The sequence below is a fragment of the Cupressus sempervirens genome, chromosome 4, assembly GCF_028749045.1.
Source record: "Cupressus sempervirens isolate cs-2001-9-10 chromosome 4, ASM2874904v1, whole genome shotgun sequence".
NCBI classification, from domain to species: domain Eukaryota; kingdom Viridiplantae; phylum Streptophyta; class Pinopsida; order Cupressales; family Cupressaceae; genus Cupressus; species Cupressus sempervirens.
In genome coordinates, this window is record NC_143121.1 from 854,439,980 (window position 1) to 854,463,715 (window position 23,736).

Genomic DNA, 23,736 nt, shown 5'->3' on the forward strand with positions numbered 1-23,736 from the left:
CCTGAACAAACGAGATTTATTAAAGGCAGATTCATTTTGGATAGCCTTATGCTTGCTTGGGAGACTATTGAATGGGCACAACAATCGGGGCAAAATGCATTGTTGGTTAAGCTAGACTTTGATAAAGCTTATGACAGAATTCGTTGGGATTTCATTCTTAAAATGCTTCATTGGTTGGGCTTTGGACCTAAATTACAAAAACATGTTAAAATTCCAGGATGCTAATGCTCAAATTGTGATTAATAATTCTTTGACAACACCATTTGAATTACAACGATCCATTAGGCAGGGCTGCCCTTTATCACCCTTCTTATACGTTCTTACAGCTGATGCCTTGGGATACCTCCTTCATGGTGCGAACCATTTGAATCTCATCAAAGGGATTTCCATTCCTCAAAATCAGTTGGTTATTAACTCTCATTTTGCTGATGACAGCATGCTGTTCTTGCAAAATTCTGAAGCAGAGCTAAATAATGTGTTGGATATATTGGAATTATATTGTGCTGTTTCTGGCTCCCAATTGGCCCATAGTAAAACTGAATTTATGATGACCCATTCTGAGCAGATTCCAGAGTGGATTCCTAAGGAATGGAGGCATATTAGGCATGGTGAGATCACTAGATATTTGGGCATTCCATTTGGTATTGGAGTTTCTCTTTCAGACATGTGGAAGTGGTTTCTCAATCGACTTAAAGAGAAATTATTCAATTGGAATTATAGATTCCTATCTTTAGCAGGGAAAATACAAGTTGCAAATAAAATATTCATTGCTTCTCATGTTTACTATTCCTCATGTTGGATGCCATCAAAGAGGAAATATGAAGAATTGAACAAACTTATTCGAAAATTCCTTTGGTCTAAATGGGATGGAAATGATGGATTTATTGGTGCTTCTTGGTCTCATTGCATTCAACCAAGGCATAGGGGTGGGTTGGGAATTATTGACCCTAAGACTCAAGGGGTGTGTCTCGTTGCAAAATGGATACTAAGAGTTGTTAAAGGAGATGAACCATGGAAAATTCTTGTTCGTAATCGTGTGTTGCAGGCTGTTGCAAATAAAAAATGGTAGGCAATCAATTGGCTTGACAAGATCATCATGGCTCCTTTTTTTAAAATCAAGGCTTCTGTTCCCTTGCAATCCATTTGGAAGGCTTGGCAACATGTTTGTCGTTATCTTCAGTGGAATGATTCCTCTTTGCAACATGGTTTCAGCTTTGCTTCTTCTTCCATTTGGTGGAACAAGCTGGTTCAATACCACAACTTACCCCTTGCTATTTGCTTTCCAAAGCATGCCTCTTATTTGTTCAAGAAAGGTGTGAGAAACTTTAAGGACATTTGGGACTTTAGTACTTTTGAGTGGGCTTCATTGCTGAAGATTAAAAACCAATTTTCTCTAGATAACAAATACAAGCCGTTTATCATATTTGTACAGTCATTAGTTCCTCTTGAGTTGTCCATTAAAATCTGCACTCCAAGAGAATGCAACTTTTTTAAAGACTGGAAATGGTTCTCTACATCTCATTTTAACCATCTTCCACTTAAGAAAGCATATTTGAGCTCCTTACCTCATTGGTCTATCCTCCCTCGTCTCAATCAGAAATGGAAATGCAGATTTAGTATGAAGAGATGGATCAATATGAGTGCACAAGTTTGGAAATTCAAAGCTGATACAGATTCACAATTGCTAGCCTGGAAGGTTTTACACCACAAATTACCTGTTGGTGACAAATTAAAATACATTGCAGTGCAACCAATTCGATGCCCTTTTTGTTTGTATACGGAAAATATGAAACATATATTTTGGGACTGCCCCTATGTGAAAAAGCAATGGAATGTTATCTTTAAAAACTTTTCAGCTATTTTTCACCATAAATGGAATTGGAAGGAAGCTCTCCTTGGTTTTGGCCTTCATAAGGATGTTATTGCCGATTCTATTAGGCAAGTTATCCTAAGACATATTTGGAAAACTAGATGCAGTGCTATTTTTTCAGGCAATTATTTGCAGGAAAGAGGCATCTTAATGTTATACTCTGATGTAGTTTTTCAGGTTGCTTTTTTATTGTCTCAAATATCAGATTTATCTAAAAGGAATCCGTCGGCCATACAGCAACAACTTAAAGACCAAGTGAATCAGCTTCAAAATGACTGCCATATGGACCTTTGCAAAGTATTTTGTCATGTCTTTTCAATGTAATGCCAGTTGTTTTGTAGTGATTTGTTTTATATGTTGTATCTCTCTTCCAGCTACCTCATGTAGCTGTTATTCTTTGTAAATTTGCTTTGTTTCAATAAAAAAAAAAAAATCAGCACAGGATCGTCGAGCACGCAAAATTTGCAGACTCCTTTGAAAATCAGATGTGCAGCACTCTTTGATGATTAAATTTACAGTTTTGACCAAAACAGAGGAGACTTTATAGGAGATTCGTTCTTGACCTAAGACAACTTAGTCAATCAATCTAACACAGGACAGTGCAATCCGTGCTCTATATTGCAATGACGATCTTAAATTTTCGAAATTGACTTCAATGAGCTCTGTTCCTCGGCTAATGGCAGCCTCCTCCTCCTCTTCCTCTTCTAAAGAACAATATGTGCCACATGAAGACGGCGAAGGAACTGGAAGGAAAAGGGCAGCTACATGTCCAAAATCGTACGATGTATTTATTAGCCACCGCGGCCCTGATGTCAAAGAAACTCTGGCTAAACAAATATACGAGTCCCTTCGTAATAGCGGGCACCGAGCATTTCTTGATTCTGGCGAAATACAAGGCGGCGAGTGTATTATCTTGTACAATTCAAGATGTCATCTGCTCATCTTGCGTTCAAATCGCCATCTTTTCCAGAGGATTTGCAGAATCCAAGTGGTGTCTGGACGAGCTGGTCTTAATGTTGCAACAGACGGAGGCGCTATTTATTCCAGTGTTTTACCAAGTGGAACCTTCAGAGCTTCGCCACATCCATCAGGGAACCTATGCTAAAGCATTTTCTCACTACAAAAGGAAAGGGAGGTATCTAGACAGATTGGAGAAGTGGGGAACAGCTCTCCACTCTGCGTCGCATTTCGCTGGTTTTGAACTCAAAAAGCATAACAAGTATGATATTTTAATTTTATTTTTCATTTTTCTAAAATAAATTACTGTCCAGCGTTCTCAGAATTGCATAACAGCCCCCTTAAGGCTAATTAGTAAGGCTCTGTGATTGATACGCTTGTTTTCCATTATTCTGGTTTTCTCTTGTATTTAATATTTAATATGTTTGAGGGGTTGTTTGAGGTTGCTCCTCCGGCTTTCCGTGACTTTTTTTGGTGGTAAACGGCCGAAGCTTAGATTAATTATTATTTGTTGTAATTCATTATTTATATGTGCCCAAGACCTCCCACAAGAGGTTCACAAGTTAGGCTCTTGCCTTTAAATTCCATTTATTTTATCTTGTTTAAATTTTATCATTTTAAAAATAAAGGCGCATCTGCCTTCCCCTGTCCTGAATTGACTTGACTGTATAATATCATGTGTTTACCCGAATCATACCATTTAATATTTTCAATCACATGGTATTTTAAAGTTATCCATCTTATCAATCGCAAAGTTCATAGATCTTCAAAATTGACTGCTCAATCACTTTATGCGACTGAAAAATTGTTTTCTAGCTTTCTGGATTTTTCCTATTTCAAAAAATTGCAAACAACCCCTTCGACAACTGAAAAAATGGATCCCAGCTCAGTATTGTTTAACAATTTCATCAATTGCCAAAATTAATATGATTTTTCCGTAGATGAATGAATGGATTACCGAGAGTAAACCATCTTTACTCTCGAGTGTTATACACCACGGATTCACAAATGCGCATTCTAATACAACATATCTTTTTAACCTCCTATACTCTTTCCTCACGCGTTGCCTTGGAATAACAATCTCTTTTTCAGCAGTCTGTGTCAGAGAATAGTGGCTGCTGCCGTGAAGGAGATCCAAAAGAGAAAACCTTTATATGTAGCGAAACATCCAGTAGGACTTACTGAACTCGTAGAAGACTTTGAAGGGTATTGTGGACAGGCAGAGGAAGAAGAAGGGAAGTTGGTTGGCATCTTCGGACTGGGAGGATGTGGGAAAACAACCCTGGCAAAAGAGTTTTTTAATTCTAAGCGTTCAGACTACAATGCGTCATGTTTTCTCGATTATGTGAGAGAAGCAACAAAACAAGGTAAATTGCACCTCCTCCAAAGTCAGCTTCTGAAAGACCTCCTGGATGAGGATCGCAAGTTTGCAAATATAATTGAAGGAACAAACTATCTCAGACATCGTCTGTCCACATGCAGCAGCTCGCGCTTCCTTATCATCATAGATGATATTGATCACCCAGACCAGTTAGATGCTCTCTTGACTAATATTGTTGTGAGTCCTGGTAGTCTGGTCATTGTCACAACCCGTGACCAGAGGGTGTTAATACGCGCAGATATCAATATTTGTTACAATGTAAAGGGAATGGATACACATCATGCCAATGAGCTCTTTTGTTGGCATGCTTTTCATCAACCATATCCTACTATTGGCTACGAGGATTTGGTGCAGAGCTTCGTTCAATTTTGTGGAGGCTTGCCCCTCTCCCTCAAAGTTTTGGGTGCCCATGTTTATGCTAGTAATAAGAGTTATTGGCAGTTAGAATTGAACAAAATTAGGAAAATCCTTCCTCAGGATATAATGCAAAGGCTCAAGATCAGCTTTGATGGTCTAGATAATGAGGAGAAACAAATTTTCATAGATATTGCATGTTTCTTCCTCAGAACGGAGGGAGATTTTCAGTTATTCTCTTCTTCTAGAGATAAGGATGTGGCTATTAGAATATGGAAGTGGTCGGGATGGAGTGCTGAGCATGCACTTCAAACCCTGCAAGATAAGTGTCTGGTTGAGCTTCTCGAAGATGGGGTTAAGCATACTATGTGGGAGTTAGAATTTCCATTCAGAATGCATGACCATCTCCGTTATCTAGGAAGACAAATGGCAGTTGAATTGGGTCCTCCTCGGCTGTGGCAGCACCAAAGTTTTAGACCTATGGTATGATTTTTTGTTTATGTTTTGAAAATTAATTAATTAATAGTCAAGTGGCTTTTCGTGTATTGGCAAAGTTGAATGACTTGGAAATAATTCATGGAGGATCAAGTCTTCCTCAGTGGCAAAATGAATATCCCCTCACTCTTGAATGCAAAGGCTTGACACTGTAAAGAGATGAGGCTAGAATTATTGGTAAAAATTTCTGTAACCAAGTTGACAACACAATTAGTGTGAGAAGCTTTAGATATCACTTCTGGATCTATCATAAAGGATACATGATCTGTCTTTGAGATAGATCTCACTATTGAGTCCGTATTCAAGGATAAGTGATTTGAGCTGATTTTCCAGAAATATCTAACATGTAGTGTGCTTCTAAGAAGGTAACTTGAATACTAAATCATTTCAATTTCGTTTTGTTAAACAAAGCAAAAATTTAATGTCGATCCTTACATGCAGGAAGAAAAAGGATTCAGAAAACTCCTGGAAGAGACAAATAGCAGGTGTTTCCATTCAATTTGGGACAAATCCATGGGTTGTAGGATTAGATATTTTAAAGGAAACTTAAGTGGCAGTGCTGAAAAATCAAACACCCTCCTGTGGCTTCAGCTTGATGGTGTATTAAAGAGCATTCCTTTATGGATTCCTCTGCGACAATTGCATGGGTTCACTGTTAATGGACCTGTAGAACAATTGTGGAGTAGTCCTCTGCAAAGCATGAATGGTTTAAGTGTTCTGAGACCTTTGGAACAATTACGGACCATTCTTCCATCCAGGTTCCATGGCTTTAGTGTTAAAGGTCTTCTAGAACAATTGTGGAGCATGATACAAGGAAGCCAAAACAAGAACCAGCACAGTGATACCCAGTTATGCTATATTTCTTTATTGTAAATTGAATCTCTCTTTTCTCCGCTCAATCAATTTGAAAACACCAGTAGGTCTGCACAGTTTATCACTGACCATATTTTATCACTGGAAAATGTGATCAGCTATTCACTGGGCAGCCTACTTAACTGTTTCCAATATTAAGAAATTGCAAATTTATGTGATGGCTACCTAGACCCTGTTGGAGAAGATACATTTCAGAAGAGTCATTTTGGAAAGATTGTTACTGATAAGTACTAACTTGTTTTTGGAAATATATTGTGAATTCTAGGCCAGTTTCCAATTGAGAGAACTGGAGGTTAATAATTGTCCCTCATTGCAAAGGCTTCCAGACTTAATAGGAATGCTCAATCATTTGGAAGTTCTACAAATAAATGAATCCTTCAAGACCACAAGCACTGAAGGGAGGCCCTTCTCACAGTCACTTAGAAAACTCAACAGTCTTAGAAGATTGGTGTTGAGGAATGTCTCATTAAGTGGGGAATTGTGTCTGAACAATAGCAACGATTCAGCTCACTGTAAATCTCGTACCTGCAGCTGCTTGAATAGTCTTCAAGCCATACATTTTGACAATTTACCTTTATCAAAGTTGTTAATCAGTACAGAGATCTGTCCCATTCTTGAATCACTCAAGCTTTCACGCATGTACAATCTAGCTGAAGTGGACTTAAAGCTGGTAGCGACTCTGAATTTTCTTAGCTTGTACGATTGTGGCAATTTGAAAACAATATCAGGGTTGGCTAATCTGACAGGGCTTGAAAGTTTATTAATAGACCGCTGTAAAGGGATAAGAGAGTTACCAAGCCTTGCACATTTACCTTGTCTCCAGCACATCAAGACTAGAGAATGTAATCAGCTGCAGAGTATTGCAGGTATAGAAGTGTTGGAAGGATTGAAAAGTTTGGTAATTGAAGTGCATCACAATCGAGATGAAGGTGTATGGAATTGCATTAGTGGACTGAAGGTAAACGATACTGTCTCTAACCAGAAAAGAGTGTTCTGAAATTTTCTGTTCCAAAAGCTTATATCTTTCTCATATTTAATTCACTCTGAGAGTCTAAGAGTTGGTGGCAGTGAATTTTACTGCTTGATTGAATGATTTAGTAGATTTTGTTGTTTAAAATTTAGTACCAATTTTTGTTTTACTATAAAGGATTACAAAGGCCTGTCCCTAAATTAGTTATTATAATTGCAATCTCTATGATGAGAATCGCACACATCGAGCGAGACCAAAACATATAAATATTATCTGCATCTGCAGAAAATAGTCCTGTTCATCACTTCTCTGCAAGCCCTATTGTAAGCTGTTCTAATATTTCCTTGAGCTCATCAGTAATGGGATCATTTTGTCTATATAAGTATTCTGTTTCACAAAGGACTTATCATTCATACGAGTTCTCAATTATTTGGAAAATAATATTACCACTGGTTAAAATCTAGTGACATTTTGCTTGTTGCCAAGCTTCCCTACAATACTAATTCCTTTTTAAATAAATAATCAGAAGGCTTTCTTTTGAAGCATTTCTAGTTGAAAAGGAAAATATACAACCCTCTACTCTTATTGAGAGGGAGAATAAAATGCTTTTGGGAAATACATAAATAGTATTTAGTTGGAAAGCTGTGTCATGTCAAAAGATGATTTGCATATGGCACAGAAATATCAGTGAAAATCAGTCAGGTCCTTGGAATAAGTATAATGCCATCTATGGATTTTAGACAACTTCAGTGGCTTCAAATCTGATCCATCTTACAGATTTGTATGTACCTATGGACCCAGTCTCTGCAAACTTTTAGAGTTTCACTTTTAATTTGCCTTGATGTTTTCAGTTTGTTCTAGCATAAAAGCTGGTTCTTGTATTTTGTAGTTTACAATTAGGAAGGATAATTGTTTCCCTTATGTCAAGCCAAGAAGAATGCCAAGTCAATGACTAGATGACAGATTGAGGACAGCACTCAAACATTTGAGATGCCTTAGATGTAAATATTCTGTTAAGATACTCTAATAATACATTGGCATGGTAATATGATAGCTCTAGGATTAGGTCTATCATGCAACGATTGGATGCCTAGGATGAACTAGGGTTACACCTTTAAGCACAACACCAAGGTAAATGAAATGCTTCTGTAACTTGAGTCATCACACAATTGTCATAAAGAAAGGTAAAGTTGGCCCCAAATTAGGTTTTGGATTTTAGAAGCAAATGACTCACTTTTGTCAATGTAGATCTAACCTAGGGAAGGAGAGTTGTAAACCTGGGATCAAGACTAGTTCTTGGGCATGAGTACAACTAGGAATAGATAAGGTCAACAATTTTTGTTTCCCTCCATATAAAATGCATAACTAGTAGCTAGGTTTTGCATATTAACTCTCATTGTTTCCTACCAAAATAAGCTCATGTTCATTTTCATTGATGAACAATTTGGATTCACTTTGCAGCTACCAAGGAGCATTATAATGACAAACATCGTCTTTTTTCTAAAGCACATATCTAGGCAATATGTGTTGGACTAACTGCCAATGTTCCCCTTCGGGACTTGTGACATGGCTTAACTGCCTCCTATGTTCTAAGTCTAGAGGTTGTATTGGGCATTGACAAGTCGATCTTTTGGTGCAACGAGAACCCTAGCTTGTAACAAGTGGTATCAAAGCTTGGTTATCAGTTCAATTCTCCTCGGGTAATGTTGGAAGGGGGATTGTTTTACTAACTGCCAACGTTCCCCTTCGGGATTCGTGACATGGCTTAACTGCCTCACGTGTTCTATAAGTCTAGTGGCTGTAACCCTAGCTTGTAACAATATGTGGATAGTGGTATGATATTGAATTCACAATTAAATAAATCGTGCTATGTAGAAGTAGGTCACTACCCAAAATTCTAATTGTACTTGCTACTTAGAGACTAAGTTGTCCATACAGGAATTAGAATTGGGCACATGGGTACAAACATTATTTTTGGCCCTTGGGTATATATATATACACAAAATAAAGAAATATACAGAATTGTAAAACCAAATTCATTTGATAGTATGTTCTATGATGCTTAATTATTGATCAAAGCCAAATGCCAAAATGGTAGTGATAAAATTAAATATCAAATGTCAATTGATAATTAAATATCTATGTACCTCGAGGACGCATCCTCGGCCAAAAAGCCCATGTTTCTAAGATGGGGACATCCCAGGGATGGGGGGATGGGTAGGGGACGTTCCCTAGTTGTCCCCAATTAGGCCAAAAATGCAGGGGACGTCCCCATTACTTGGGGACTTATGGGAGAAAAAAGGGGATGATTGGTTGTCTCTGGTATAGAAAAGGGATGTCCACAAGTCCCCTAACTGTATCGGGGATGACTGGCCGTCCCTGTCTTTTGTGAAGCTTAAAAAAAAATTAAAACTAATTTTTTATTTTGTCTGTCCCTACTTGGTCGTCTAGTGGGCTCCATCCCTCCAAATGCCCTAAAAGGTCAAAAGAACCACGTTAAATTGTTGTTTTGTCATTTGTTTGGTTTTTCTTGTGAAGTTGGAGTGTGTTGCAGCTGGCTGGGGTTTTCATTTTGCAAGAAGAGGAGGTGATTTTTTTGCTTCCAAGAGCTTTAGTAGCAGTTAGCTTCATTTTTCTATATTTTGTTTTCTATGTTGAACTTGAACATGATGATGAAACTTTATGGCAGCCCTCTAGCCTTTGGGTATATTTAGATTTCCAGATTTTTATGATCTTGTTCAATACTAAACTTATATTTAAATATTTTAGTTCACATATCGATATGCATATTGACAATTAAGTACTAAAATCGGTTATTATTTTCTAGATGGCATTCAAATGGTGTATGTTAAGGTTCTATAATGTTTTAGCTTGTACAAATTTTGTGCCTAGTTTCATAAGAATGACATGTATATTTGCAAATTTTAGTGTATATTTTAAAATTTCCCTATATATATAGCCGTCCCCGTTTGTCGTTCCCCCCCCATCCCCAAAATTGCCAAAAAAGTTTGCCATCCCAGAAACCCGTCCTGCTGTCTCCCGCTGTCCCCGTCCTGGAAACTTGGGGGAACATAGTTAAATATTTAATATTTATCTTTATCAATTGGCATTTAATACTAATAGTGACAAATTTAGTCGTTGAAGTTCTTGATTCGGTCTCCACTCCTAGATCCCTTCCTTGTAATCAAATTTCTTATATGACAAGGGATTCCACTAGCTATTAAAAAGAGTGTAAAAATTTGTCTTTTTTCCTTTCTTTTTGTCACCTAGTGCCTCTGGGTGCACTCAAGTTCTTACCTGACTCATGAGTGTACCAAGATGCCTAGGTGTATCCCTGGGCAAACCTATACTCAGACGTAACCAATATGAGCGGAGGATGCCTTAAGGGCATACCGAGTAACTTAGATTAAAGATCTTTCTCCATAGACCATGCCGCATGAATATTTTTGTCATGCCTTTTGAATGAATTATATTCACTAATTAATTTCTTATAGATTTTTTAAACTTTTGCAAGCTCACTTCAATTATTTCCATCTAATATATTTACATTTTGTGTATCCTTTATCTATATGTCCAAATGTTTATCAAATGAGTTTTGCAAGAGGAAAATATTATAATATTTCATAGCATACACAACATACTAACATCCACATGGATCTTAACTAAATTCCTTCCCCCAACTCTTTCACTCAAAAATGATTCAAAGGGACTTTATCATAATTTTTTTTGTAGTGATGTTCTATTTACATTGAAACATTATGAGAATTTTTAACTATGTTTATGTTTCTCCAGTACATGCATTCTTTGAATTTATTGGGGCTTGAGTTGATGGATATCAAGTCACTTTTGTCACAACTGAATCCTACTTATATAATTAAAATTAAAGTAAAGCTAATATTATTGAAAAGGTAACTTTAACAACTAAGATTCATTTTCCTAAGAGCATGGAAAGAATTATAGTTAACATTTCAATATAGTTACTAACTGATGTTCACATGAAGCAGAAATTAACTTACTTTCACAAATACTTTCCAGGAATAAATTCTTTTAAGAAAAGAAAATATTGCTTTAACAGAAATAAATTAATAGAATTAGAACCTGAACATACTGATCTTTTCAATTATTCCTTCCTGGAAATTTGTCCATCATGGGTGAAAGAGTATCATCAGGTTCCTTTTACCACCCAACCATGGATCCTTTGATTATGACTAATTGTCAGCCACACAACTTCCAGCGTAAGTAGCCCAACCCTTCCCAGGAGTACATGAGTATGGTTTCCATTTTCTTTCATCCAAGGCTTGTTGTAGATCCCACAACCATCTTAACCAGTCATCCTAAAGACATCCTTGCCTAACTGGTGACCTTCCTAGCTAGACATTTAACTACTGGTTCAAGTGACCGACATATACTACCTGTAGCATAGTGCCACCTTGGCCAAGGTTTTGAAAGTACAAGCACATAACCTGTGTGGTCTATGTCACCACCAAAGTTGTCCCATGGAAATCCTGGTTCGTTACATCAGATATCTCAATCCTGATGGCAATAACCTCTGCTGGTAAGACTCTATAAAAGTCTATGTTCTACCCATCCCAGGGATATATCTTAACCGGTTTGGTCCATTACAAGTTTAAGGAGATCCAAAAGGTTAAAAAATTAAACCCCACAGGCTCAGGTTCATACACAAAACTTGATTGGTTTCCAGAGAGAAATATTAAACAAACCAAAAGGGACCTGATAGGGCACACCATAACTAGGATTATTTTGTAAAAGCTTAGCCTCGTTGATTCTATCCTAACCAAGACTTGGATTCATTACAATCACATAGATTATCAATTTCTTTGCGTGAAATAAGTTATTACTTCTTCGATGTGTAAAAATCATAAAGACATGTATGAGGAATTTACACAAGATTTGTAATCAGGAAAAATATTTAGCTTCTAGATTAATCTACTACAGAATGAGGCCCCAAATAAATAACAATGTCGTGATGCAGAGGAAATATTTCCCAACCATATGCAAACTCAGAAGCAATTACATGATGATATAGATAATGATAGCAGAGATTCTATCTTGTTAAAAAATCAAAATGCAGTGCATACGTATATCAATCATGACTCAGAAACACATCTTTTATGTATATAAAGAGACGATCACATAAATCTCCGAAAGAAGACATCAACTCAACCATAGCCCACATTATTGCATAATCATCCAAAAAAGAAATATAATATTACTTCAGGCATCCTTTGATAAATCTATCATTTGAAGTTGAAGATAAATCGCAGCAAGAACACGATTGCTTTGAACTTTCTATGCACAATTAAGGAGGAATTGAGCAGCAAGTGATAACGACTAGCTCAGAGTCATACCAACAGTTGTAGCAAAAGACAAAACAAATGATGTTTCACACAAAAATCACTACACATGCTACTTTTTCTAAAATTTGCAAGAAAACATGGGCTACCCTTATCCTACCCGAGCTTCTTAGCTTAGACTGGCAATTCCTAGCTGATGTGGCAAGAGGGAGTTACTCTTGCCACCACCAGCAAGAACTCCCCAACAAAAGACATGCTATACTTAACATCTGATCACTACATGATCAGAAATTAATTTCATGAGAATGCAAGATGTGAACAAAATAATAATAAGTCATATTGATATACACACACTCACACACATACATACTAGGAAGTCTGGTTCTCCTTCCTGGGACAATTAAATTATATATATATACATATTATAATTAAATAATGATTTCCAGGTTGTTTACTAAATCAATGAGCAAACTCTATGCCTAGGAAAAGTAGACCTCCTAGATATCCACTTACCACATGTCTATTTCTAAGGAGTTGATAGTGGTCGAGGTACTAGCTTGTATGGCATTCCTGACTTTCACTGTTTGCTTGTGTGCTCCTACACTGATGATACTCTTTTCTCACTTGTGGGATGCTTCTCCTTTTGCATCCACAACATGGATGGATTAGATATCTACGTCATTGAAATAATATCTTGCTATCTTAATACCATAAATATGTATCAGCAATTTATTTCCAAATTTTCACATATAAATATACAATTTCTCCTTATATTATTTTCATTGACAGAACAAAATATACATCTGTATTCTAATTAGAAAATCAATATAACCAAAATGAACTGAAATCCATTAACTGCTGTAACATATAAAATGGTGAGAAATTCTAGGATAGATCACTCACCAAATTATAGGTACATGTAGGAAGATCCACAACTTTGAAGCAAAGGAAACTGGATAAGCACAAGGTAAGGTGCCAATTCATGATCTTCACAGTGTAGGATCTTGGAATGTGGTGTCTTCCTTTCCCTAAGAGAACGAGTCATAAATGATATGGAAGAGATGAATCTAACCTATGAAAGTAAATGCAAAGAAAGGAGATAGGAATGTGTGCACCTGAAAAATGAGTGGAAAAGGAACATTTTGAGGCCAATTTTTTGCCGTCGGAGTCCTAGAATGGCCTAATTTCTATACTTCATAGCCTACAATTTACAAATCTGAAATGAGTAGTTCTTTGTTGTGCTTCTAGGTATAGGCCGACTTGGGTATAGGTTGACTTCGACCTATACTTGACTGCCCCAGAAACAAAAAGATTTTTGGGTTTGGTAAATCTTCTATTGGGCTTTCTAGATCTGCAACTAAAAATATACTTTTGAACTGTAGGTTATAGGTCAACTTCAACCTATACCTGAGAATATCAAAATCCAAAAAAGAAAGTGGATCTAGAAAGTTCTTCTGAATGGATCCTTGGATCTGCAACTATATCTCTCTTCCGAACCTATGCCTACACACCAGAGAGAAGAGGAAAATGTTAGGGGAGGAGGTTTGTCTTGGTTAAGCCCCCATTTAGGAATTAACCTTGAATTGAAATAAATGCAATTCTAGCATGTATTAAAGTTAAATCTAACAATGGAATTTATCATACCATGTAGATGCAATTGTGTTTAGTATGTGATCAAGTATGTTGATGCAATAGCTTTGACTCAACTCAAAAACCCAAAAGGAAATCATGTAAGACAAAACCTCATATAGTGGATGCTTGTAATTTGCCTCCATGTAGGATTGAAGAAGAAGATGTTGATGAAATAGCTTTGACTCAACTCAGAAACCCAAAAGGAAATCATGTAAGACAAAACCTCATGTAGTGGATGCTTGTAATTTGCCTCAATGTAGGATTGAAGAAGAAGAGGACTTGAATATATGAATGTAGATCTCCTCCTTTGATGGCCAGCTCCTTACTCTCCAATGAAGAAACAAGCTAGATCTATGGAAGGAAATGCATAAATACTTGAATGATTGATGGATGGATTAATGGATGAATGAATGAACTCCAATGAATATTTGCTTTCTTTCTTGAACTCTTTGAATGCTTGCCTTTGATTGCTTGAGAGTGGATGCTCATGAATTGTGTGTGTGGACCTTGTCTAGCAATTGAAGGATGATCAAATAAAGGGAGAATGCCTCCTTTGATAGCAACTTTGGGCTTCAAAATTGAGAGGGCCGACAACATTTGGTGAGAAAAATGAAGAAACCCAAAATGGGCCCCAGAATCCTGCAAATTAACAACCTTAGGTATAGATCGACCTCAACCTATACTAGTACGGTCAACTTATGGGACCCATACCAAACAAGGTCTACTTATCGAGAAAATATCGGATATCTTGGGTGTGAAAGTGGTTCAAAGAAAAACAAATAGGTAAATGAGAAATTGTGATTTTAATGTGAAATAGGTAGATAAATGGGAAATGGAGCGTAGAAATTAGAGTCAACTTAGACTTTTGTGCAAGCTTGGAGGAAGAAAAGGACCTTGATTTAATTTTTGTATATAATTAAATGCAATATGAGGCCTTAGTAAGAAACACACTAAGGAGGAGGCAAGAGCCTATAGCATAGTGGTAAATTATGAGCCTCACATGTGGGAGGTCTTGAGTTCAAATCTACTCAAATTTAACACATAATAATAATTAATCTAATTTTTTTTTATAATAACTTAAGAACAAATAATCTAGGCTTCGCCCATTGCCAATCAAAAAAGAAAAGGAACACACTAAGGAAGGCTAAAATGGTTCCAAAAGGTGCATAATTGTGTTAATGTTTAGCCCAAAATAAAGATAATGACAATAAAGTTATAAACAAAAGAAGAACAAAAAGGCACATAAAGACGCAACAAATTATCGTGGAAATTTCTCCAACTTGAGGGAAAAACCAAACCACACTAAAAAATATATCTTTTATTTAAATAATAAATATCCAAGTACAATGCTTTCAACTGAATATAATACTATCACTCAGAGCAATCATATATATATGTATATTGAGTTGAGAGACACTTCATATTATAATTGAAGGTCTCTTCATTTACCAAATGCAAGTCTCTTCATATTTCCAAACATGTCCCTTCACATGTCGCATGATTATTTATATGATAAAATATCAGATATTTACTTAGCACCATTTGGATGCCACATCGTGCTCACTTGATTATAAGAAAGATATGATAGCCCTTATTTTCACTGTGCCAAAAAATTAAAAAATTATTGTGAAATTACCTTGAATTGTGTTGCATTGTTTGGGTTTGTGCTTTATTTGTTATTAGTTTCCAAGATGAACCTTAACTTGGTTATTTTTTCCCTAGTCCAGTGTTGAAAATCTTGCCCTAGTGGAATAATTTGTTATCCTAAGGTCGTATCCTTACCCTTGTCATGAAAAAATTCATTAAAATCGGCAATCGTTCTTGCCCTTACCCTAGGTTTTATTCTGAGCGGGAGATTGTATGTCATTGAAATCATTTGATACAATCTTACGATCAAGGGTTAGACGTCTAGTCGTAAGCTTAAAATCTCTCTCTCTCTCGATGTTTCGATATAAGGATTAGCGAAGGATCGTAGGGGTAAAGTTTGAATCTCTCAATCTTAAGATATGTTATGGTCATAGCATCGCAAGTATTCAAGATGACGTCCTCGATCTTACAATTCCCCTCGTGCAATCTTAAGATATGTTATGGTCATAGCATCGCAAGTATTCAAGATGACGTCCTCAATCTTACAATTCCCCTCATGTCGTGTCATCTTAGGTATTTGATGGAAAGGTTTTAAAACCAAGGTGTATGATGTTACAACAAACTAGTGATCGTGGGATCAAGCAGAAACGGAGGCTCTCGACCATGCGATAAAGTAGTGATCGTTAGATCGCAAGAACATAGAAGTGCAAAGGTAATGTGTTGAGTTTTGATCTTACGACAAAGGGAAGATCGAGACATCATGAAGGTCTTTAAGAAGACTTCCGAAGATACGAAAGGGTCATGATCGTAGGATCGTGGAAGCAAATTTTGGGGTGTCCAATTACGATAAAGGGAGGATTGTAAGATGATAAAGCAAGGTGGGGCCAGGCGCATTTGCATGAGTTTTTAAGACATGTGGCAAGTCATATCTTCTGATGCTATGACAAGTAGTAGATCGTGAGATCTCAAGGGCAAGTTCAAAGCTTTACGAAGCTACGAAGCAGTGTAGATTGTGAGTTTGTAAAGATGAAAATTGATGTTGCCTCGGCTACGATAAAGAAAGAATAACTGTCGTCGTGGTCATAAGTCAGTAATAGTAGTTGAGGGTAACCTTTGATGCTACAATGACAATTTAGTGACTGTGATCGGGAGGTCATAAGGAAGGAAAAGTTGAGTTACGATGTTATGCCCAAGCTATGCTTGTAACATCGTAAGGGTGGCTGCCGAAGTTACGAAAAGGTCTAGTTAACCACAATCGTAAGATTATAAGGCAAAGAAAAGCAAGATAAGATGCTGCGACAATGTGTATAAACCATGCCTTGTAAGATCGTAGGAGGCTTAAGGGTAACCTCCGATGTCACAATAACTGGTGTAGTGTAGGATCGTAAGGGCCATTTCCAAGGCTTACGATAGAGCGATAAAGGGTTTGAATTCAAATGATCGTAAGATCGTAGAGCTAAAGTTCCCCGCCTAAGATGATATGAAGGGATCCTTTTTAGAGTATGTTGTAAGATCGTGAACCCTAGTTTGACATGAAAAAGTGAACTTTGCTCTCCTGAGTTGGAATAACAAGAGACCTTGGCCAATGAAATTTGAGTAAAGTTAAAAAGTTTCTGAGCTGGAATAGTTATGTGGACTCTCCATCTGAGATGACAGACAACACTGAATTTAAGGCTTGAGCATGTAGAATATCATGCACAGAGAAGGTTGATGAAAGTACGCTTAGCATAAAACATTCCATAATCTAGTAATTCATTACCATTTGCAGAGATTAGAGGTTTCAGAGCTTTCAGTGTCAGAAGATTATTATTTTCAGAGCTATTTGCAGAGGTTTCCCAGTATTTTCAGTCTACTCTCAAAGATGTCTGATAAAGATGTGGAAGAGATAAAAGCTTCAGACATGGAAGTTGCAAAAACTTCAACTTCCAAGGGAGGGAAAACCGAGCAGAAGAAACCTAATAGGTTTGTTGAAGAATGGATTAGGTTGTTCCCAGAATCCTCTAATGCCATTAGTGCAAATGACCATGACTTCAGAGACCCTTATTCATTTTGTCAATATGCTACATGCCCTAGAGTCACTCGTTACGAATTGTTCAGATATTTTTACCATAACCAAGATGAGAAGATCCTTGTTTGCAATCCTTGGAAGAAGAATCTGGCGAAACTTATCTTTCCAGAGGTTTTTGTAGACGTTGATTTGGTAAAGGCCCTAATCAAGTCATACAATCCGGCTATGAAGTCTTTCCAAAAGAGGGATGGAACCGTTTTATGCACACTGGATCGAGCTTCTTTCATTGAAGCATTTGGATTGGATGGTGCTATGAGCAAACCAGTTGACCTTGTTGACTTGCAAGAGAAGTTTGAAACAAACACCAAAGCTTACACAAGGAAGTCTATGTTACAGCATATTCCCATGGACCTGAAACAAGTGGGTAACTACCCCAAGAAGGTGGACAAGAAGATGCCTATGGACAAGTTCAAGAACCACTTTGTGAAAACAGTGTATGGTGTCCACAAGGTGGTTGGCATAGATGGAACTGACATGGTGTATGGAGCCCAATTTATCATTGTCAGAGATGTGCAAGACTCCTACCATGGTGGAGAATATGACTATGTTGAGTATACTCTGGAGAAGATGAAGGGTAATATTGAATTGGCACAAAGTGGAAATATGGGAAACTTCTAATTCCATCATTACTCATTGCTGATGCATCTGATCCTGTACAAGAATATGGGGTACATAAGCCTAGATTTCATTGATCACACTTCTAATGCCAATGGAGACTTGCCAATTCAATTGTTGACATGGGTATGGGATAGTTCCTATGATTACTTTGATTTTGTTTCATTTTTCAATAATTTCAGTACAGTTATAATGAAAATGTTAGATCTAGGCTATTTTAGGGCCCTTGAGATTTTGAAGAGTCTTTTAAGACCAGCCTTGCTCCTTAATAACAAAAGATTAGATCATAATTGGGGAGATATCTTTCTTTTTCCTACATTTTCCCTAATGAGGGTTTATGGTTGTCCACAACCACCCCATATATTGCCAAAATTCATTCCCCCTAGACTAGCCATCATTGAATTCATGTTGCAGCTATTCATGGCAAACAGGGAGTACTTGGGACCAAAGGTGCACAAGGGTACATTCTTGTGTAGGTGTTTTAGGGTGGGGGACTTTTAAATTGGAAAAGAATCCCTTGATCAGATTCATTCTTTCCTCCACCTCTACAATTTGTCAACTGGCCCATATAGGATTTGTGACCCTAATAACTGGATGGGGAACACCCTCAAGGAGATCATAAATTATGTATTACCAAGCACAAAGGAGTTGCCCCATGAAGACGTCACTCCCAATATTGTTGCTGAGGGAGAGGCAACTGACAAAGTATCCAAGTTTGATGATGTGTTGAGGGTGGAAAGGGAGATGAAGAGAGTTCATCCCAATTTGTAAGGTTTTTACCTAGATGTCCCTTACCCACAGAGGATAAGGAAGATGGTTACCAACCATGCTGAGATTATAGCACAAATGCCAGAGGAACCACTTGGAGAAGAAGAGAGGGTGAACCCAGACAACCCTGAACCTGATGTGACCTTAGAGATTGAAGAAGATGAGCCTGCTGGGGCGTCATGGGCCACCAAAGGGAATAAAAGGCAGAAGGTAGTGCACATCCCTGAGAAGGTAAAATAGAGAACTTTGCAGATCTTTCCTGGTAAAAGTCAGTACTTTGCTGACTTAAGACAAAGTTATATCCAAGATAGAGTCACTGCAGCTGAGAATGCATCGACTGACTTGGAGCTAGCAGCAGCAAGGTTGGATGACAGGATCATCCAAGCCCAACAATTTATAGAAGATGATGAGTTCATCAAATCAGCTGAGTTCAAGAGCTTCTTGTACAAAATCAAACAAAGTGAACTAGTGTTAAAGATGAAACTAGGTGAATTAGATGAAAAGAAGCAGGAATTGGTTGAGAAACCGAATGCCTATGATCTTGAAAGTGAAATAATGACTCTTGAGGAGGCAAGGGATCTAGTGTAGAGGAGTGGGATGTTGTTGGTGCCTTGTTGGGATTTGGAGCTAGCATTTATGCTTGACCAAATCAGAAGACAAAACAATGCCATCTCATATGAGGCATATGTTGTTTGTGAACTACAAAGAGGATCTGGTTTTAACATTGACACCAAGTTTCTTGCAGTATGGAGCATGGCTCTTTCAACAAACAAGCCCAAACTTATGGATTGCAGAGCACAGATCAAGGCAATATGATAGTATGGACATTACAAGCTACCTCAAGTATAGAGATCTCCAAGTCTGTAAAACACTTTTCCTTCATGAACGAGACCAAGGTGGAGGAAATTGAAACAAGGTTAGCCAAATCCTTCCATGACTACATTGATGTTAGGAAGCAATATGAGGATGAGCTTAGGAAGAGCCATGTTTATAAAGAGAAAATTGAAGAGCTTGAGGCTAAGGTCCAAGTGTTAGAAGTTGAAGTTACATCTCTCAGAAAGCAACCATCAAATGCAGAACAAATGACCACTGCAACACAAGGCAAAGAACTAGAGATTCAAGACAACCATCCAAGGTCATAGTAGAGATAGCTACACAAAAAAATGAGCTAGAGGCAAAGGATATAGAGCCTAGGAGAATGAGCATTGATGCTCCACCAACACAAGAAGGTAATGAGGTAAGGACAACTGTCCTTAGATGTATGATAGGCCACAAAATTGAAACTTTGAAGGATATTTCTCAATAGGTCCATACATTCTTTGTTTCTTTACAACATGTTGAGTAGGTTTGTAATGAGGCTCTTGCATGGCTATCCCCCACATTCAATCTTTGGAGACTATACATTCAATTCTTAGAGAGGCTCATCATGTTGATGGCTAAAAAGCCAGATTTGCCTGATAAGATTATTACAATGAAGCAGGGCCTGGAGATGGCAAAGAAATTTATTGGCTTCTTTATTGGAAAAATGCAAATAATACAAGGAAAGTTGAAAGTTTTATCTCAAGGAATTGAGCCGTATATTCCATCAATTTTGGATGCTGGCAGTAAGTTGAGAGATTCGCAGGAGTTGTTTGATTCCTTCAATGCAATATTAACTTAGGAGACTACTGCAACAATTTTTTAAGATAATAGTGATGCCCCATTCAACAATTTGATTGACTCCTTGTTCAGAGCTGAAGTAGATTTAAATAAATTTTTAGTGGAGTCAAAAGCTAGAACAGATGCCAGGTGGACTAAAGCCACAAAGGACTTAGAAGAAGTTAAATCAATTGAGTGGCCCAACAAAAGAGAGATCTATGTTTGGGAAGTAGTGGGAGGGATTAAAGCTCTGCTTGCAGGAGGTACTTGAGGATTTACTTGCTGAAGATGGTAGAAGACAAAGAATTAAAGTTAAAGCTCTAGAAATAAATAGCCACTTGATGACTTTACAACTACTTCCTATTTTTGGATCAAGCGCAAAGGAATGTCTTAGTTATAAATTTTTGTACATGTCCTACCACCTTTCTTTTCCACTAAGGTTTTGGCATGTGTCCTCCCCTTTGAAGCTTGTTGCAATCCTTTATAAGGATTTCCAAGATGTGGAGTAGAGGTCAGAGTTTTTGTAGAATTTTTAGCCTTGTGTCATTTACGGTCCGTCTAGTTTGTTTATTGTATGAATACATTCAATCTTGTAAACTTGAAGATACAGTGAATATGAATGATCAAGTTGTCAAATTCTGAGTTATATTTTGAGTCTATATAAGTATTGTATTTGTTTTCAAAGGAAATTAATACAAAAGGAAGTTCTGCGTAGATTTGTATATGAGTTTTGTCTCCTTTCTAGTATATCTGTGATCTTGGGATTGAAGTGAACAATGTTCTTTCAGTTTAATGCAATATGAATGAATTGTATGTCTCTTATTGATTGCTTTTAATTCAAAAGAGTTAAGTAATCGCTTTTAGTAAGTGATAGGGTTTTGGGTATATGCGGTGGATATGATAAGAATGAAATCCAGAGTTCACTGTTGACAAATTTAATTTCAAGTCAATTAAATAGGTCTAAAGTTGTTGGTTTTGACTTTATATAACAATGGATAAGGAACTGATCAATTAATTTCAGTTGCAAGTTGATGATTTGCATGGTTGCAAAATACATATATCAATCAAAATCAATTTTCCATTTATGTAATGAAGAACTAAAGTTGCTAGTCAACACTTCTTTGTGATAGCTTTTCTTTTGGTTATAATTAGCTATTGTAATCAAGGGGTTTGTTGCAAATCTAAGAAGAAATTGTGACCAATATCTATTATAAGGGATAGGTTTGAAAAAAGAAGTATTAGTGAGTAAGTGTCTGAAGAGAAAATCAAAATAAACCAGTCACAGTCATATCCCTAAGGTGCACCCACCTTGGCCTTGCAGAGCCTAAAGTGTAGAGAGTCTAATGTTCTTTGTTGATGTTGGTTTAGGGCTGAGATTAATCTTGCTGATTATGGGACCTAGCTAGTCCTTAGGCTTGTTTTCATCTTTTGCATCCTGATATTGGGTTTAGAGCAATCTGTTAGTCCAAAAACACCAACAAGATACAATATGAAAATATCATCGTAAGTCTCTTCTCTAGCTGTTGATGCAATGCAAAGGCATTATCTCAATTTCAACATATAGTAACATCAGAGGTAAAGATCTCTATCACAGCTATAATCACTCACTCTTAGCGAGAGAGAGATCTTTAGTATGGCAGGCACACATAGCTGCAATCGAAAATGTCAATAACAAATTCTCATCATAGATTATCTCAATAAAACATTGTTATCTCAGCATAACCTCATTTACCATAGTTACTTCATAAATGCTAGGTCACCGTATTCGCTAGTGGATGATCAAATTTGCAAGTCGAATCGTTCAACATTTGAATTTGGTTTGAATTTGTATAAAATTTATTCTTTAATTGGAAAAATCGGTTGAAAAGCGCTACGCAAAACCCAGGTGAAATGTTAAGTGACTTTGACTGAATTTGGATTTATTCGGACGAGTGGGAAATGCGTTTCTCTGATTTTCAGCGAATTTGGACTGACTCTCTTGTGAGCTGATGCGGGTTTTGTTTTTTTATCATAGCTTTTTGATATTTTAAACCTAAATTCACCCGCAGTTTTGAATTTTTTTATTTTCCCTAGTTTACATGTCACTCACATTCTCAATACACAACATTGAGAATACATAGTGGGCTCAACAAAAAACTACCTCAGCTCAGCAAAAAATGACGTAGGCTTAGCGAAAATGACACACATAAATTTGTAGGCTCCGTATTGGCTAAGCTCTATAGATAAAAGCCAAGTTGACGATTTATATTAAATACTGGTTGAAATCCATGATCTGATAAAGTGCATTCTGCAACAAGATTAAATACTTACTCCACAATAAAAATCTTGATAATGAAGCTTTCACATGTTCTGTTATTAAACGCTAAGTTATCGCTTTGTATTTTTCCATTTTCAATTTATTATATATATATATATGTGTGTGTGTGTGTGTGTGTGTGTGTGTGTGTGTGTGTGTGTGTGTATGTATGTATATATCTTTAATTTAAAAAAAAAAGTGTATGAACCAGCCCAAAATGAGTCCGAACCTAGCGCCAAAAAAAATTTGACTGGCAACTTAGCATAAATGCATAAGGTTAAAGTACACATAGGTTCATTTAAAAATGTCAATAACAAATTCTCATCCTAGATTATCCCAATAAAGGGTTTTTATCTCAGCATGACATTATTCACCATAGTTACTTCATATAAGCATAAGATTAAAGTCATGGAGTCACACACATGACTTCCACCATACCCTCTCACAAAGGGTGGATCCACCATACCTAGTCACAAAGGGTGGAACAAGGGTTTTCATCTCAAGCTTCTCATAGAAAGAATGCATTTCCACCATGCCTACTTGTAGAGGGTGGATCAAGGGCTTTCAACTCAGACTTCTCCCAAAGAAGAACACATTTTCACCATGCCTACTAGCAGAGGGATCGAGGAATTTCACATTAGACTTCTCCCATAGAAGAATACGTTTCCACCATGCCTATTCACAGAGGGTGGATCTATCGTACCTACTCGAAAAGGGTGGAACAAGGGATTTCACCTTGAACTTCTCTCACAAAAAAGAACTTAGTAGCAACATGCATAACAATCACTGAGATTCTCTCTCAGCAGAGATTTCTTTGATCACCACAATAAGATAGCTGATTCCAATTTGACCAAACAGGGGACTTTAGCAGTTACGTTGCCACACATGCTTGAATATTCTTCTTTTGTCATACAAAC

General features: G+C 37.0%; 1 pseudogene across 1 annotated transcript in view; it reads left to right on the top strand.

Annotated features, from left to right (window-relative positions):
- Window positions 1-2,270: 2,270 nt before the first annotated feature.
- The window catches only part of LOC149564076 (uncharacterized), a 46,660-nt pseudogene continuing 25,194 nt past the window's right edge, over window positions 2,271-23,736 (top strand). Inside the window, exons 1-5 of the transcript XR_016364156.1 lie at window positions 2,271-3,089; window positions 3,920-5,045; window positions 5,499-5,905; window position 6,129; window positions 6,196-6,888. The product of XR_016364156.1 is annotated as an uncharacterized LOC149564076 (transcript). The remainder of the gene's footprint in view (window positions 3,090-3,919; window positions 5,046-5,498; window positions 5,906-6,128; window positions 6,130-6,195; window positions 6,889-23,736) is intronic.